The sequence below is a fragment of the Hypomesus nipponensis genome, chromosome 20 (assembly GCF_054491055.1).
Source record: "Hypomesus nipponensis isolate SF chromosome 20, ASM5449105v1, whole genome shotgun sequence".
NCBI lineage: Eukaryota > Metazoa > Chordata > Actinopteri > Osmeriformes > Osmeridae > Hypomesus > Hypomesus nipponensis.
In genome coordinates, this window is record NC_140380.1 from 427501 (window position 1) to 440000 (window position 12500).

At 47.3% G+C, this 12500-nt stretch overlaps 43 non-coding genes across 43 annotated transcripts in view; all 43 read left to right on the forward strand.

Moving 5' to 3' along the window:
- LOC146239505 (5S ribosomal RNA) overlaps positions 1 to 101 on the forward strand; it is a 119-nt gene extending 18 nt beyond the window's left edge. Inside the window, exon 1 of the ribosomal RNA XR_014735689.1 lies at positions 1 to 101. This exon is cut by the window's left edge and continues 18 nt beyond it. This is a non-coding gene — a ribosomal RNA (5S ribosomal RNA).
- Positions 102 to 279: 178 nt separating this feature from the next.
- On the forward strand, positions 280 to 398 carry LOC146239506 (5S ribosomal RNA). Its single transcript, XR_014739585.1, has one exon. It is a non-coding gene; the product is annotated as a 5S ribosomal RNA (ribosomal RNA).
- A 172-nt stretch (positions 399 to 570) lies between these two features.
- LOC146239507 (5S ribosomal RNA) lies at positions 571 to 689 on the forward strand. Its single transcript, XR_014735690.1, has one exon. It is a non-coding gene; the product is annotated as a 5S ribosomal RNA (ribosomal RNA).
- A 188-nt stretch (positions 690 to 877) lies between these two features.
- Positions 878 to 996, forward strand: LOC146239508 (5S ribosomal RNA). The gene has a single exon (XR_014735692.1). It is a non-coding gene; the product is annotated as a 5S ribosomal RNA (ribosomal RNA).
- Positions 997 to 1168: 172 nt separating this feature from the next.
- On the forward strand, positions 1169 to 1287 carry LOC146239509 (5S ribosomal RNA). Its single transcript, XR_014735693.1, has one exon. It is a non-coding gene; the product is annotated as a 5S ribosomal RNA (ribosomal RNA).
- Positions 1288 to 1475: 188 nt separating this feature from the next.
- On the forward strand, positions 1476 to 1594 carry LOC146239510 (5S ribosomal RNA). The gene has a single exon (XR_014738924.1). It is a non-coding gene; the product is annotated as a 5S ribosomal RNA (ribosomal RNA).
- A 172-nt stretch (positions 1595 to 1766) lies between these two features.
- LOC146239511 (5S ribosomal RNA) lies at positions 1767 to 1885 on the forward strand. Its single transcript, XR_014735694.1, has one exon. It is a non-coding gene; the product is annotated as a 5S ribosomal RNA (ribosomal RNA).
- Positions 1886 to 2049: 164 nt separating this feature from the next.
- On the forward strand, positions 2050 to 2168 carry LOC146239512 (5S ribosomal RNA). The gene has a single exon (XR_014736635.1). It is a non-coding gene; the product is annotated as a 5S ribosomal RNA (ribosomal RNA).
- A 194-nt stretch (positions 2169 to 2362) lies between these two features.
- Positions 2363 to 2481, forward strand: LOC146239513 (5S ribosomal RNA). Its single transcript, XR_014735259.1, has one exon. It is a non-coding gene; the product is annotated as a 5S ribosomal RNA (ribosomal RNA).
- Positions 2482 to 2665: 184 nt separating this feature from the next.
- Positions 2666 to 2784, forward strand: LOC146239514 (5S ribosomal RNA). Its single transcript, XR_014739784.1, has one exon. It is a non-coding gene; the product is annotated as a 5S ribosomal RNA (ribosomal RNA).
- A 174-nt stretch (positions 2785 to 2958) lies between these two features.
- Positions 2959 to 3077, forward strand: LOC146239515 (5S ribosomal RNA). The gene has a single exon (XR_014739586.1). It is a non-coding gene; the product is annotated as a 5S ribosomal RNA (ribosomal RNA).
- Positions 3078 to 3249: 172 nt separating this feature from the next.
- On the forward strand, positions 3250 to 3368 carry LOC146239516 (5S ribosomal RNA). The gene has a single exon (XR_014739947.1). It is a non-coding gene; the product is annotated as a 5S ribosomal RNA (ribosomal RNA).
- Positions 3369 to 3556: 188 nt separating this feature from the next.
- On the forward strand, positions 3557 to 3675 carry LOC146239517 (5S ribosomal RNA). The gene has a single exon (XR_014735695.1). It is a non-coding gene; the product is annotated as a 5S ribosomal RNA (ribosomal RNA).
- Positions 3676 to 3847: 172 nt separating this feature from the next.
- On the forward strand, positions 3848 to 3966 carry LOC146239518 (5S ribosomal RNA). Its single transcript, XR_014734816.1, has one exon. It is a non-coding gene; the product is annotated as a 5S ribosomal RNA (ribosomal RNA).
- Positions 3967 to 4140: 174 nt separating this feature from the next.
- On the forward strand, positions 4141 to 4259 carry LOC146239519 (5S ribosomal RNA). The gene has a single exon (XR_014738925.1). It is a non-coding gene; the product is annotated as a 5S ribosomal RNA (ribosomal RNA).
- Positions 4260 to 4431: 172 nt separating this feature from the next.
- LOC146239520 (5S ribosomal RNA) lies at positions 4432 to 4550 on the forward strand. Its single transcript, XR_014738926.1, has one exon. It is a non-coding gene; the product is annotated as a 5S ribosomal RNA (ribosomal RNA).
- A 176-nt stretch (positions 4551 to 4726) lies between these two features.
- Positions 4727 to 4845, forward strand: LOC146239521 (5S ribosomal RNA). Its single transcript, XR_014738927.1, has one exon. It is a non-coding gene; the product is annotated as a 5S ribosomal RNA (ribosomal RNA).
- A 172-nt stretch (positions 4846 to 5017) lies between these two features.
- Positions 5018 to 5136, forward strand: LOC146239522 (5S ribosomal RNA). Its single transcript, XR_014735696.1, has one exon. It is a non-coding gene; the product is annotated as a 5S ribosomal RNA (ribosomal RNA).
- A 180-nt stretch (positions 5137 to 5316) lies between these two features.
- On the forward strand, positions 5317 to 5435 carry LOC146239523 (5S ribosomal RNA). Its single transcript, XR_014735697.1, has one exon. It is a non-coding gene; the product is annotated as a 5S ribosomal RNA (ribosomal RNA).
- Positions 5436 to 5627: 192 nt separating this feature from the next.
- LOC146239524 (5S ribosomal RNA) lies at positions 5628 to 5746 on the forward strand. The gene has a single exon (XR_014735698.1). It is a non-coding gene; the product is annotated as a 5S ribosomal RNA (ribosomal RNA).
- Positions 5747 to 5918: 172 nt separating this feature from the next.
- On the forward strand, positions 5919 to 6037 carry LOC146239525 (5S ribosomal RNA). The gene has a single exon (XR_014738928.1). It is a non-coding gene; the product is annotated as a 5S ribosomal RNA (ribosomal RNA).
- A 177-nt stretch (positions 6038 to 6214) lies between these two features.
- LOC146239526 (5S ribosomal RNA) lies at positions 6215 to 6333 on the forward strand. Its single transcript, XR_014738929.1, has one exon. It is a non-coding gene; the product is annotated as a 5S ribosomal RNA (ribosomal RNA).
- Positions 6334 to 6505: 172 nt separating this feature from the next.
- On the forward strand, positions 6506 to 6624 carry LOC146239527 (5S ribosomal RNA). Its single transcript, XR_014735699.1, has one exon. It is a non-coding gene; the product is annotated as a 5S ribosomal RNA (ribosomal RNA).
- A 172-nt stretch (positions 6625 to 6796) lies between these two features.
- LOC146239528 (5S ribosomal RNA) lies at positions 6797 to 6915 on the forward strand. Its single transcript, XR_014735700.1, has one exon. It is a non-coding gene; the product is annotated as a 5S ribosomal RNA (ribosomal RNA).
- Positions 6916 to 7095: 180 nt separating this feature from the next.
- Positions 7096 to 7214, forward strand: LOC146239529 (5S ribosomal RNA). Its single transcript, XR_014735701.1, has one exon. It is a non-coding gene; the product is annotated as a 5S ribosomal RNA (ribosomal RNA).
- Positions 7215 to 7402: 188 nt separating this feature from the next.
- LOC146239530 (5S ribosomal RNA) lies at positions 7403 to 7521 on the forward strand. The gene has a single exon (XR_014735703.1). It is a non-coding gene; the product is annotated as a 5S ribosomal RNA (ribosomal RNA).
- Positions 7522 to 7693: 172 nt separating this feature from the next.
- Positions 7694 to 7812, forward strand: LOC146239531 (5S ribosomal RNA). The gene has a single exon (XR_014738930.1). It is a non-coding gene; the product is annotated as a 5S ribosomal RNA (ribosomal RNA).
- A 176-nt stretch (positions 7813 to 7988) lies between these two features.
- On the forward strand, positions 7989 to 8107 carry LOC146239532 (5S ribosomal RNA). Its single transcript, XR_014738931.1, has one exon. It is a non-coding gene; the product is annotated as a 5S ribosomal RNA (ribosomal RNA).
- Positions 8108 to 8279: 172 nt separating this feature from the next.
- On the forward strand, positions 8280 to 8398 carry LOC146239533 (5S ribosomal RNA). Its single transcript, XR_014735704.1, has one exon. It is a non-coding gene; the product is annotated as a 5S ribosomal RNA (ribosomal RNA).
- A 174-nt stretch (positions 8399 to 8572) lies between these two features.
- LOC146239534 (5S ribosomal RNA) lies at positions 8573 to 8691 on the forward strand. Its single transcript, XR_014735705.1, has one exon. It is a non-coding gene; the product is annotated as a 5S ribosomal RNA (ribosomal RNA).
- A 188-nt stretch (positions 8692 to 8879) lies between these two features.
- Positions 8880 to 8998, forward strand: LOC146239535 (5S ribosomal RNA). The gene has a single exon (XR_014735706.1). It is a non-coding gene; the product is annotated as a 5S ribosomal RNA (ribosomal RNA).
- A 174-nt stretch (positions 8999 to 9172) lies between these two features.
- Positions 9173 to 9291, forward strand: LOC146239536 (5S ribosomal RNA). The gene has a single exon (XR_014739587.1). It is a non-coding gene; the product is annotated as a 5S ribosomal RNA (ribosomal RNA).
- A 178-nt stretch (positions 9292 to 9469) lies between these two features.
- Positions 9470 to 9588, forward strand: LOC146239537 (5S ribosomal RNA). The gene has a single exon (XR_014738932.1). It is a non-coding gene; the product is annotated as a 5S ribosomal RNA (ribosomal RNA).
- Positions 9589 to 9760: 172 nt separating this feature from the next.
- LOC146239538 (5S ribosomal RNA) lies at positions 9761 to 9879 on the forward strand. The gene has a single exon (XR_014738933.1). It is a non-coding gene; the product is annotated as a 5S ribosomal RNA (ribosomal RNA).
- A 176-nt stretch (positions 9880 to 10055) lies between these two features.
- On the forward strand, positions 10056 to 10174 carry LOC146239539 (5S ribosomal RNA). The gene has a single exon (XR_014738936.1). It is a non-coding gene; the product is annotated as a 5S ribosomal RNA (ribosomal RNA).
- A 172-nt stretch (positions 10175 to 10346) lies between these two features.
- LOC146239540 (5S ribosomal RNA) lies at positions 10347 to 10465 on the forward strand. The gene has a single exon (XR_014735707.1). It is a non-coding gene; the product is annotated as a 5S ribosomal RNA (ribosomal RNA).
- Positions 10466 to 10645: 180 nt separating this feature from the next.
- On the forward strand, positions 10646 to 10764 carry LOC146239541 (5S ribosomal RNA). Its single transcript, XR_014738937.1, has one exon. It is a non-coding gene; the product is annotated as a 5S ribosomal RNA (ribosomal RNA).
- Positions 10765 to 10950: 186 nt separating this feature from the next.
- On the forward strand, positions 10951 to 11069 carry LOC146239542 (5S ribosomal RNA). Its single transcript, XR_014738938.1, has one exon. It is a non-coding gene; the product is annotated as a 5S ribosomal RNA (ribosomal RNA).
- A 172-nt stretch (positions 11070 to 11241) lies between these two features.
- Positions 11242 to 11360, forward strand: LOC146239543 (5S ribosomal RNA). The gene has a single exon (XR_014738939.1). It is a non-coding gene; the product is annotated as a 5S ribosomal RNA (ribosomal RNA).
- A 186-nt stretch (positions 11361 to 11546) lies between these two features.
- On the forward strand, positions 11547 to 11665 carry LOC146239544 (5S ribosomal RNA). Its single transcript, XR_014738940.1, has one exon. It is a non-coding gene; the product is annotated as a 5S ribosomal RNA (ribosomal RNA).
- Positions 11666 to 11833: 168 nt separating this feature from the next.
- LOC146239545 (5S ribosomal RNA) lies at positions 11834 to 11952 on the forward strand. The gene has a single exon (XR_014735708.1). It is a non-coding gene; the product is annotated as a 5S ribosomal RNA (ribosomal RNA).
- Positions 11953 to 12122: 170 nt separating this feature from the next.
- LOC146239546 (5S ribosomal RNA) lies at positions 12123 to 12241 on the forward strand. Its single transcript, XR_014740409.1, has one exon. It is a non-coding gene; the product is annotated as a 5S ribosomal RNA (ribosomal RNA).
- Positions 12242 to 12415: 174 nt separating this feature from the next.
- LOC146239547 (5S ribosomal RNA) overlaps positions 12416 to 12500 on the forward strand; it is a 119-nt gene continuing 34 nt past the window's right edge. The window contains exon 1 of the ribosomal RNA XR_014735709.1: positions 12416 to 12500. This exon is cut by the window's right edge and continues 34 nt beyond it. This is a non-coding gene — a ribosomal RNA (5S ribosomal RNA).

Consider the following 12500-nt stretch of genomic DNA (forward strand, 5'->3'; position numbering starts at 1 on the left):
CTGGCAACGCCCGATCTCGTCTGATCTCGGAAGCTAAGCAGGGTCGGGCCTGGTTAGTACTTGGATGGGAGACCGCCTGGGAATACCAGGTGCTGTATGCTCTTTTGCTCATTCACTTAGAAACTGAAATCTTGCAATATGCACAAGTAGTCCTTCATGAAAGGGGCTGGAAGCTGTTTTCATTTTGACACGAGAGAGAGAGAGAGAGAGAGAGACCACCTTGCATTGTCAATTGCTAAATCTGTATATGGATAAGTAGCCTATGGTTGTCAACTTATTTTGTACGGCCATACCAGCCTGGCAACGCCCGATCTCGTCTGATCTCGGAAGCTAAGCAGGGTCGGGCCTGGTTAGTACTTGGATGGGAGACCGCCTGGGAATACCAGGTGCTGTATGCTCTTTTGCTCATTCACTTAGAAACTGACATCTTGCAATATGCACAAGTAGTCCTTCATGAAAGGGGCTGGAAGCTGTTTTCATTTTGACACGAGAGAGAGAGAGAGAGACTACCTTGCATTGTCAATTGCTAAATCTGTATATGGATAAGTAGCCTATGGTTGTCAACTTATTTCGTACGGCCATACCAGCCTGGCAACGCCCGATCTCGTCTGATCTCGGAAGCTAAGCAGGGTCGGGCCTGGTTAGTACTTGGATGGGAGACCGCCTGGGAATACCAGGTGCTGTATGCTCTTTTGCTCATTCACTTAGAAACTGACATCTTGCAATATGCACAAGTAGTCCTTCATGAAAGGGGCTGGAAGCTGTTTTCATTTTGACACGAGAGAGAGAGAGAGAGAGAGAGAGAGAGAGAGACCACCTTGCATTGTCAATTGCTAAATCTGTATATGGATAAGTAGCCTATGGTTGTCAACTTATTTCGTACGGCCATACCAGCCTGGCAACGCCCGATCTCGTCTGATCTCGGAAGCTAAGCAGGGTCGGGCCTGGTTAGTACTTGGATGGGAGACCGCCTGGGAATACCAGGTGCTGTATGCTCTTTTGCTCATTCACTTAGAAACTGACATCTTGCAATATGCACAAGTAGTCCTTCATGAAAGGGGCTGGAAGCTGTTTTCATTTTGACACGAGAGAGAGAGAGAGAGACTACCTTGCATTGTCAATTGCTAAATCTGTATATGGATAAGTAGCCTATGGTTGTCAACTTATTTCGTACGGCCATACCAGCCTGGCAACGCCCGATCTCGTCTGATCTCGGAAGCTAAGCAGGGTCGGGCCTGGTTAGTACTTGGATGGGAGACCGCCTGGGAATACCAGGTGCTGTATGCTCTTTTGCTCATTCACTTAGAAACTGACATCTTGCAATATGCACAAGTAGTCCTTCATGAAAGGGGCTGGAAGCTGTTTTCATTTTGACACGAGAGAGAGAGAGAGAGAGAGAGAGAGAGAGAGACCACCTTGCATTGTCAATTGCTAAATCTGTATATGGATAAGTAGCCTATGGTTGTCAACTTATTTCGTACGGCCATACCAGCCTGGCAACGCCCGATCACGTCTGATCTCGGAAGCTAAGCAGGGTCGGGCCTGGTTAGTACTTGGATGGGAGACCGCCTGGGAATACCAGGTGCTGTATGCTCTTTTGCTCATTCACTTAGAAACTGACATCTTGCAATATGCACAAGTAGTCCTTCATGAAAGGGGCTGGAAGCTGTTTTCATTTTGACACGAGAGAGAGAGAGAGAGACCACCTTGCATTGTCAATTGCTAAATCTGTATATGGATAAGTAGCCTATGGTTGTCAACTTATTTCGTACGGCCATACCAGCCTGGCAACGCCCGATCTCGTCTGATCTCGGAAGCTAAGCAGGGTCGGGCCTGGTTAGTACTTGGATGGGAGACCGCCTGGGAATACCAGGTGCTGTATGCTCATTCACTTAGAAACTGAAATCTTGCAATATGCACAAGTAGTCCTTCATGAAAGGGGCTGGAAGCTGTTTTCATTTTGACACGAGAGGGAGAGAGAGAGACCACCTTGCATTGTCAATTGCTAAATCTGTATATGGATAAGTAGCCTATGGTTGTCAACTTATTTCGTACGGCCATACCAGCCTGGCAACGCCCGATCTCGTCTGATCTCGGAAGCTAAGCAGGGTTGGGCCTGGTTAGTACTTGGATGGGAGACCGCCTGGGAATACCAGGTGCTGTATGCTCTTTTGCTCATTCACTTAGAAACTGAAATCTTGCAATATGCACAAGTAGTCCTTCATGAAAGGGGCTGGAAGCTGTTTTCATTTTGACACGAGAGAGAGAGAGAGAGAGAGAGAGAGAGAGAGAGAGAGACTACCTTGCATTGTCAATTGCTAAATCTGTATATGGATAAGTAGCCTATGGTTGTCAACTTATTTCGTACGGCCATACCAGCCTGGCAACACCCGATCTCGTCTGATCTCGGAAGCTAAGCAGGGTCGGGCCTGGTTAGTACTTGGATGGGAGACCGCCTGGGAATACCAGGTGCTGTATGCTCTTTTGCTCATTCACTTAGAAACTGACATCTTGCAATATGCACAAGTAGTCCTTCATGAAAGGGGCTGGAAGCTGTTTTCATTTTGACACGAGAGAGAGAGAGAGAGAGAGAGAGAGAGACTACCTTGCATTGTCAATTGCTAAATCTGTATATGGATAAGTAGCCTATGGTTGTCAACTTATTTCGTACGGCCATACCAGCCTGGCAACGCCCGATCTCGTCTGATCTCGGAAGCTAAGCAGGGTCGGGCCTGGTTAGTACTTGGATGGGAGTCCGCCTGGGAATACCAGGTGCTGTATGCTCTTTTGCTCATTCACTTAGAAACTGAAATCTTGCAATATGCACAAGTAGTCCTTCATGAAAGGGGCTGGAAGCTGTTTTCATTTTGACACGAGAGAGAGAGAGAGAGAGACCACCTTGCATTGTCAATTGCTAAATCTGTATATGGATAAGTAGCCTATGGTTGTCAACTTATTTTGTACGGCCATACCAGCCTGGCAACGCCCGATCTCGTCTGATCTCGGAAGCTAAGCAGGGTCGGGCCTGGTTAGTACTTGGATGGGAGACCGCCTGGGAATACCAGGTGCTGTATGCTCTTTTGCTCATTCACTTAGAAACTGACATCTTGCAATATGCACAAGTAGTCCTTCATGAAAGGGGCTGGAAGCTGTTTTCATTTTGACACGAGAGAGAGAGAGAGAGACTACCTTGCATTGTCAATTGCTAAATCTGTATATGGATAAGTAGCCTATGGTTGTCAACTTATTTCGTACGGCCATACCAGCCTGGCAACGCCCGATCTCGTCTGATCTCGGAAGCTAAGCAGGGTCGGGCCTGGTTAGTACTTGTATGGGAGACCGCCTGGGAATACCAGGTGCTGTATGCTCTTTTGCTCATTCACTTAGAAACTGACATCTTGCAATATGCACAAGTAGTCCTTCATGAAAGGGGCTGGAAGCTGTTTTCATTTTGACACGAGAGAGAGAGAGAGAGAGAGAGAGAGAGAGAGACCACCTTGCATTGTCAATTGCTAAATCTGTATATGGATAAGTAGCCTATGGTTGTCAACTTATTTCGTACGGCCATACCAGCCTGGCAACGCCCGATCTCGTCTGATCTCGGAAGCTAAGCAGGGTCGGGCCTGGTTAGTACTTGGATGGGAGACCGCCTGGGAATACCAGGTGCTGTATGCTCTTTTGCTCATTCACTTAGAAACTGACATCTTGCAATATGCACAAGTAGTCCTTCATGAAAGGGGCTGGAAGCTGTTTTCATTTTGACACGAGAGAGAGAGAGAGAGACTACCTTGCATTGTCAATTGCTAAATCTGTATATGGATAAGTAGCCTATGGTTGTCAACTTATTTGGTACGGCCATACCAGCCTGGCAACGCCCGATCTCGTCTGATCTCGGAAGCTAAGCAGGGTCGGGCCTGGTTAGTACTTGGATGGGAGACCGCCTGGGAATACCAGGTGCTGTATGCTCTTTTGCTCATTCACTTAGAAACTGACATCTTGCAATATGCACAAGTAGTCCTTCATGAAAGGGGCTGGAAGCTGTTTTCATTTTGACACGAGAGAGAGAGAGAGAGAGACCACCTTGCATTGTCAATTGCTAAATCTGTATATGGATAAGTAGCCTATGGTTGTCAACTTATTTCGTACGGCCATACCAGCCTGGCAACGCCCGATCACGTCTGATCTCGGAAGCTAAGCAGGGTCGGGCCTGGTTAGTACTTGGATGGGAGACCGCCTGGGAATACCAGGTGCTGTATGCTCTTTTGCTCATTCACTTAGAAACTGACATCTTGCAATATGCACAAGTAGTCCTTCATGAAAGGGGCTGGAAGCTGTTTTCATTTTGACACGAGAGAGAGAGAGAGAGACCACCTTGCATTGTCAATTGCTAAATCTGTATATGGATAAGTAGCCTATGGTTGTCAACTTATTTCGTACGGCCATACCAGCCTGGCAACGCCCGATCACGTCTGATCTCGGAAGCTAAGCAGGGTCGGGCCTGGTTAGTACTTGGATGGGAGACCGCCTGGGAATACCAGGTGCTGTATGCTCTTTTGCTCATTCACTTAGAAACTGACATCTTGCAATATGCACAAGTAGTCCTTCATGAAAGGGGCTGGAAGCTGTTTTCATTTTGACACGAGAGAGAGAGAGAGAGAGAGACTACCTTGCATTGTCAATTGCTAAATCTGTATATGGATAAGTAGCCTATGGTTGTCAACTTATTTCGTACGGCCATACCAGCCTGGCAACGCCCGATCACGTCTGATCTCGGAAGCTAAGCAGGGTCGGGCCTGGTTAGTACTTGGATGGGAGACCGCCTGGGAATACCAGGTGCTGTATGCTCTTTTGCTCATTCACTTAGAAACTGACATCTTGCAATATGCACAAGTAGTCCTTCATGAAAGGGGCTGGAAGCTGTTTTCATTTTGACACTAGAGAGAGAGAGAGAGACCACCTTGCATTGTCAATTGCTAAATCTGTATATGGATAAGTAGCCTATGGTTGTCAACTTATTTCGTACGGCCATACCAGCCTGGCAACGCCCGATCTCGTCTGATCTCGGAAGCTAAGCAGGGTCGGGCCTGGTTAGTACTTGGATGGGAGACCGCCTGGGAATACCAGGTGCTGTATGCTCTTTTGCTCATTCACTTAGAAACTGACATCTTGCAATATGCACAAGTAGTCCTTCATGAAAGGGGCTGGAAGCTGTTTTCATTTTGACACGAGAGAGAGAGAGAGAGAGAGAGAGACCACCTTGCATTGTCAATTGCTAAATCTGTATATGGATAAGTAGCCTATGGTTGTCAACTTATTTCGTACGGCCATACCAGCCTGGCAACGCCCGATCTCGTCTGATCTCGGAAGCTAAGCAGGGTCGGGCCTGGTTAGTACTTGGATGGGAGACCGCCTGGGAATACCAGGTGCTGTATGCTCTTTTGCTCATTCACTTAGAAACTGACATCTTGCAATATGCACAAGTAGTCCTTCATGAAAGGGGCTGGAAGCTGTTTTCATTTTGACACGAGAGAGAGAGAGAGAGAGAGAGAGAGAGAGAGAGAGACCACCTTGCATTGTCAATTGCTAAATCTGTATATGGATAAGTAGCCTATGGTTGTCAACTTATTTCGTACGGCCATACCAGCCTGGCAACGCCCGATCTCGTCTGATCTCGGAAGCTAAGCAGGGTCGGGCCTGGTTAGTACTTGGATGGGAGACCGCCTGGGAATACCAGGTGCTGTATGCTCTTTTGCTCATTCACTTAGAAACTGACATCTTGCAATATGCACAAGTAGTCCTTCATGAAAGGGGCTGGAAGCTGTTTTCATTTTGACACGAGAGAGAGAGAGAGAGACTACCTTGCATTGTCAATTGCTAAATCTGTATATGGATAAGTAGCCTATGGTTGTCAACTTATTTCGTACGGCCATACCAGCCTGGCAACGCCCGATCACGTCTGATCTCGGAAGCTAAGCAGGGTCGGGCCTGGTTAGTACTTGGATGGGAGACCGCCTGGGAATACCAGGTGCTGTATGCTCTTTTGCTCATTCACTTAGAAAACTGACATCTTGCAATATGCACAAGTAGTCCTTCATGAAAGGGGCTGGAAGCTGTTTTCATTTTGACACGAGAGAGAGAGAGAGAGAGAGACTACCTTGCATTGTCAATTGCTAAATCTGTATATGGATAAGTAGCCTATGGTTGTCAACTTATTTCGTACGGCCATACCAGCCTGGCAACGCCCGATCACGTCTGATCTCGGAAGCTAAGCAGGGTCGGGCCTGGTTAGTACTTGGATGGGAGACCGCCTGGGAATACCAGGTGCTGTATGCTCTTTTGCTCATTCACTTAGAAACTGACATCTTGCAATATGCACAAGTAGTCCTTCATGAAAGGGGCTGGAAGCTGTTTTCATTTTGACACTAGAGAGAGAGAGAGAGACCACCTTGCATTGTCAATTGCTAAATCTGTATATGGATAAGTAGCCTATGGTTGTCAACTTATTTCGTACGGCCATACCAGCCTGGCAACGCCCGATCTCGTCTGATCTCGGAAGCTAAGCAGGGTCGGGCCTGGTTAGTACTTGGATGGGAGACCGCCTGGGAATACCAGGTGCTGTATGCTCTTTTGCTCATTCACTTAGAAACTGACATCTTGCAATATGCACAAGTAGTCCTTCATGAAAGGGGCTGGAAGCTGTTTTCATTTTGACACTAGAGAGAGAGAGAGAGACCACCTTGCATTGTCAATTGCTAAATCTGTATATGGATAAGTAGCCTATGGTTGTCAACTTATTTCGTACGGCCATACCAGCCTGGCAACGCCCGATCTCGTCTGATCTCGGAAGCTAAGCAGGGTCGGGCCTGGTTAGTACTTGGATGGGAGACCGCCTGGGAATACCAGGTGCTGTATGCTCTTTTGCTCATTCACTTAGAAACTGACATCTTGCAATATGCACAAGTAGTCCTTCATGAAAGGGGCTGGAAGCTGTTTTCATTTTGACACGAGAGAGAGAGAGAGAGAGAGAGAGACCACCTTGCATTGTCAATTGCTAAATCTGTATATGGATAAGTAGCCTATGGTTGTCAACTTATTTCGTACGGCCATACCAGCCTGGCAACGCCCGATCTCGTCTGATCTCGGAAGCTAAGCAGGGTCGGGCCTGGTTAGTACTTGGATGGGAGACCGCCTGGGAATACCAGGTGCTGTATGCTCTTTTGCTCATTCACTTAGAAACTGACATCTTGCAATATGCACAAGTAGTCCTTCATGAAAGGGGCTGGAAGCTGTTTTCATTTTGACACGAGAGAGAGAGAGAGAGAGAGAGAGAGAGAGAGACCACCTTGCATTGTCAATTGCTAAATCTGTATATGGATAAGTAGCCTATGGTTGTCAACTTATTTCGTACGGCCATACCAGCCTGGCAACGCCCGATCTCGTCTGATCTCGGAAGCTAAGCAGGGTCGGGCCTGGTTAGTACTTGGATGGGAGACCGCCTGGGAATACCAGGTGCTGTATGCTCTTTTGCTCATTCACTTAGAAACTGACATCTTGCAATATGCACAAGTAGTCCTTCATGAAAGGGGCTGGAAGCTGTTTTCATTTTGACACGAGAGAGAGAGAGAGAGACTACCTTGCATTGTCAATTGCTAAATCTGTATATGGATAAGTAGCCTATGGTTGTCAACTTATTTCGTACGGCCATACCAGCCTGGCAACGCCCGATCACGTCTGATCTCGGAAGCTAAGCAGGGTCGGGCCTGGTTAGTACTTGGATGGGAGACCGCCTGGGAATACCAGGTGCTGTATGCTCTTTTGCTCATTCACTTAGAAACTGACATCTTGCAATATGCACAAGTAGTCCTTCATGAAAGGGGCTGGAAGCTGTTTTCATTTTGACACGAGAGAGAGAGAGAGAGAGAGACTACCTTGCATTGTCAATTGCTAAATCTGTATATGGATAAGTAGCCTATGGTTGTCAACTTATTTCGTACGGCCATACCAGCCTGGCAACGCCCGATCACGTCTGATCTCGGAAGCTAAGCAGGGTCGGGCCTGGTTAGTACTTGGATGGGAGACCGCCTGGGAATACCAGGTGCTGTATGCTCTTTTGCTCATTCACTTAGAAACTGACATCTTGCAATATGCACAAGTAGTCCTTCATGAAAGGGGCTGGAAGCTGTTTTCATTTTGACACTAGAGAGAGAGAGAGAGACCACCTTGCATTGTCAATTGCTAAATCTGTATATGGATAAGTAGCCTATGGTTGTCAACTTATTTCGTACGGCCATACCAGCCTGGCAACGCCCGATCTCGTCTGATCTCGGAAGCTAAGCAGGGTCGGGCCTGGTTAGTACTTGGATGGGAGACCGCCTGGGAATACCAGGTGCTGTATGCTCTTTTGCTCATTCACTTAGAAACTGACATCTTGCAATATGCACAAGTAGTCCTTCATGAAAGGGGCTGGAAGCTGTTTTCATTTTGACACGAGAGAGAGAGAGAGAGAGACCACCTTGCATTGTCAATTGCTAAATCTGTATATGGATAAGTAGCCTATGGTTGTCAACTTATTTCGTACGGCCATACCAGCCTGGCAACGCCCGATCTCGTCTGATCTCGGAAGCTAAGCAGGGTCGGGCCTGGTTAGTACTTGGATGGGAGACCGCCTGGGAATACCAGGTGCTGTATGCTCTTTTGCTCATTCACTTAGAAACTGACATCTTGCAATATGCACAAGTAGTCCTTCATGAAAGGGGCTGGAAGCTGTTTTCATTTTGACACGAGAGAGAGAGAGAGAGAGAGAGAGAGAGAGAGACCACCTTGCATTGTCAATTGCTAAATCTGTATATGGATAAGTAGCCTATGGTTGTCAACTTATTTCGTACGGCCATACCAGCCTGGCAACGCCCGATCTCGTCTGATCTCGGAAGCTAAGCAGGGTCGGGCCTGGTTAGTACTTGGATGGGAGACCGCCTGGGAATACCAGGTGCTGTATGCTCTTTTGCTCATTCACTTAGAAACTGAAATCTTGCAATATGCACAAGTAGTCCTTCATGAAAGGGGCTGGAAGCTGTTTTCATTTTGACACGAGAGAGAGAGAGAGAGAGACCACCTTGCATTGTCAATTGCTAAATCTGTATATGGATAAGTAGCCTATGGTTGTCAACTTATTTTGTACGGCCATACCAGCCTGGCAACGCCCGATCTCGTCTGATCTCGGAAGCTAAGCAGGGTCGGGCCTGGTTAGTACTTGGATGGGAGACCGCCTGGGAATACCAGGTGCTGTATGCTCTTTTGCTCATTCACTTAGAAACTGACATCTTGCAATATGCACAAGTAGTCCTTCATGAAAGGGGCTGGAAGCTGTTTTCATTTTGACACGAGAGAGAGAGAGAGAGAGAGAGACCACCTTGCATTGTCAATTGCTAAATCTGTATATGGATAAGTAGCCTATGGTTGTCAACTTATTTCGTACGGCCATACCAGCCTGGCAACGCCCGATCACGTCTGATCTCGGAAGCTAAGCAGGGTCGGGCCTGGTTAGTACTTGGATGGGAGACCGCCTGGGAATACCAGGTGCTGTATGCTCTTTTGCTCATTCACTTAGAAACTGACATCTTGCAATATGCACAAGTAGTCCTTCATGAAAGGGGCTGGAAGCTGTTTTCATTTTGACACGAGAGAGAGAGAGAGAGACCACCTTGCATTGTCAATTGCTAAATCTGTATATGGATAAGTAGCCTATGGTTGTCAACTTATTTCGTACGGCCATACCAGCCTGGCAACGCCCGATCACGTCTGATCTCGGAAGCTAAGCAGGGTCGGGCCTGGTTAGTACTTGGATGGGAGACCGCCTGGGAATACCAGGTGCTGTATGCTCTTTTGCTCATTCACTTAGAAACTGACATCTTGCAATATGCACAAGTAGTCCTTCATGAAAGGGGCTGGAAGCTGTTTTCATTTTGACACGAGAGAGAGAGAGAGAGAGAGACTACCTTGCATTGTCAATTGCTAAATCTGTATATGGATAAGTAGCCTATGGTTGTCAACTTATTTCGTACGGCCATACCAGCCTGGCAACGCCCGATCACGTCTGATCTCGGAAGCTAAGCAGGGTCGGGCCTGGTTAGTACTTGGATGGGAGACCGCCTGGGAATACCAGGTGCTGTATGCTCTTTTGCTCATTCACTTAGAAACTGACATCTTGCAATATGCACAAGTAGTCCTTCATGAAAGGGGCTGGAAGCTGTTTTCATTTTGACACTAGAGAGAGAGAGAGAGACCACCTTGCATTGTCAATTGCTAAATCTGTATATGGATAAGTAGCCTATGGTTGTCAACTTATTTCGTACGGCCATACCAGCCTGGCAACGCCCGATCTCGTCTGATCTCGGAAGCTAAGCAGGGTCGGGCCTGGTTAGTACTTGGATGGGAGACCGCCTGGGAATACCAGGTGCTGTATGCTCTTTTGCTCATTCACTTAGAAACTGACATCTTGCAATATGCACAAGTAGTCCTTCATGAAAGGGGCTGGAAGCTGTTTTCATTTTGACACGAGAGAGAGAGAGAGAGAGAGAGAGACCACCTTGCATTGTCAATTGCTAAATCTGTATATGGATAAGTAGCCTATGGTTGTCAACTTATTTCGTACGGCCATACCAGCCTGGCAACGCCCGATCACGTCTGATCTCGGAAGCTAAGCAGGGTCGGGCCTGGTTAGTACTTGGATGGGAGACCGCCTGGGAATACCAGGTGCTGTATGCTCTTTTGCTCATTCACTTAGAAACTGACATCTTGCAATATGCACAAGTAGTCCTTCATGAAAGGGGCTGGAAGCTGTTTTCATTTTGACACGAGAGAGAGAGAGAGAGAGAGAGAGAGAGAGACTACCTTGCATTGTCAATTGCTAAATCTGTATATGGATAAGTAGCCTATGGTTGTCAACTTATTTCGTACGGCCATACCAGCCTGGCAACGCCCGATCACGTCTGATCTCGGAAGCTAAGCAGGGTCGGGCCTGGTTAGTACTTGGATGGGAGACCGCCTGGGAATACCAGGTGCTGTATGCTCTTTTGCTCATTCACTTAGAAACTGACATCTTGCAATATGCACAAGTAGTCCTTCATGAAAGGGGCTGGAAGCTGTTTTCATTTTGACACGAGAGAGAGAGAGAGAGACCACCTTGCATTGTCAATTGCTAAATCTGTATATGGATAAGTAGCCTATGGTTGTCAACTTATTTCGTACGGCCATACCAGCCTGGCAACGCCCGATCACGTCTGATCTCGGAAGCTAAGCAGGGTCGGGCCTGGTTAGTACTTGGATGGGAGACCGCCTGGGAATACCAGGTGCTGTATGCTCTTTTGCTCATTCACTTAGAAACTGACATCTTGCAATATGCACAAGTAGTCCTTCATGAAAGGGGCTGGAAGCTGTTTTCATTTTGACACGAGAGAGAGAGAGAGAGAGAGAGAGAGAGAGACTACCTTGCATTGTCAATTGCTAAATCTGTATATGGATAAGTAGCCTATGGTTGTCAACTTATTTCGTACGGCCATACCAGCCTGGCAACGCCCGATCACGTCTGATCTCGGAAGCTAAGCAGGGTCGGGCCTGGTTAGTACTTGGATGGGAGACCGCCTGGGAATACCAGGTGCTGTATGCTCTTTTGCTCATTCACTTAGAAACTGACATCTTGCAATATGCACAAGTAGTCCTTCATGAAAGGGGCTGGAAGCTGTTTTCATTTTGACACGAGAGAGAGAGAGACCACCTTGCATTGTCAATTGCTAAATCTGTATATGGATAAGTAGCCTATGGTTGTCAACTTATTTCGTACGGCCATACCAGCCTGGCAACGCCCGATCTCGTCTGATCTCGGAAGCTAAGCAGGGTCGGGCCTGGTTAGTACTTGGATGGGAGACCGCCTGGGAATACCAGGTGCTGTATGCTCATTCACTTAGAAACTGAAATCTTGCAATATGCACAAGTAGTCCTTCATGAAAGGGGCTGGAAGCTGTTTTCATTTTGACACGAGAGAGAGAGAGAGAGAGAGAGACTACCTTGCATTGTCAATTGCTAAATCTGTATATGGATAAGTAGCCTATGGTTGTCAACTTATTTCGAACGGCCATACCAGCCTGGCAACGCCCGATCTCGTCTGATCTCGGAAGCTAAGCAGGGTCGGGCCTGGTTAGTACTTGGATGGGAGACCGCCTGGGAATACCAGGTGCTGTATGCTCTTTTGCTCATTCACTTAGAAACTGAAATCTTGCAATATGCACAAGTAGTCCTTCATGAAAGGGACTGGAAGCTGTTTTCATTTTGACACGAGAGAGAGAGAGAGAGAGACCACCTTGCATTGTCAATTGCTAAATCTGTATATGGATAAGTAGCCTATGGTTGTCAACTTATTTCGTACGGCCATACCAGCCTGGCAACGCCCGATCTCGTCTGATCTCGGAAGCTAAGCAGGGTCGGGCCTGGTTAGTACTTGGATG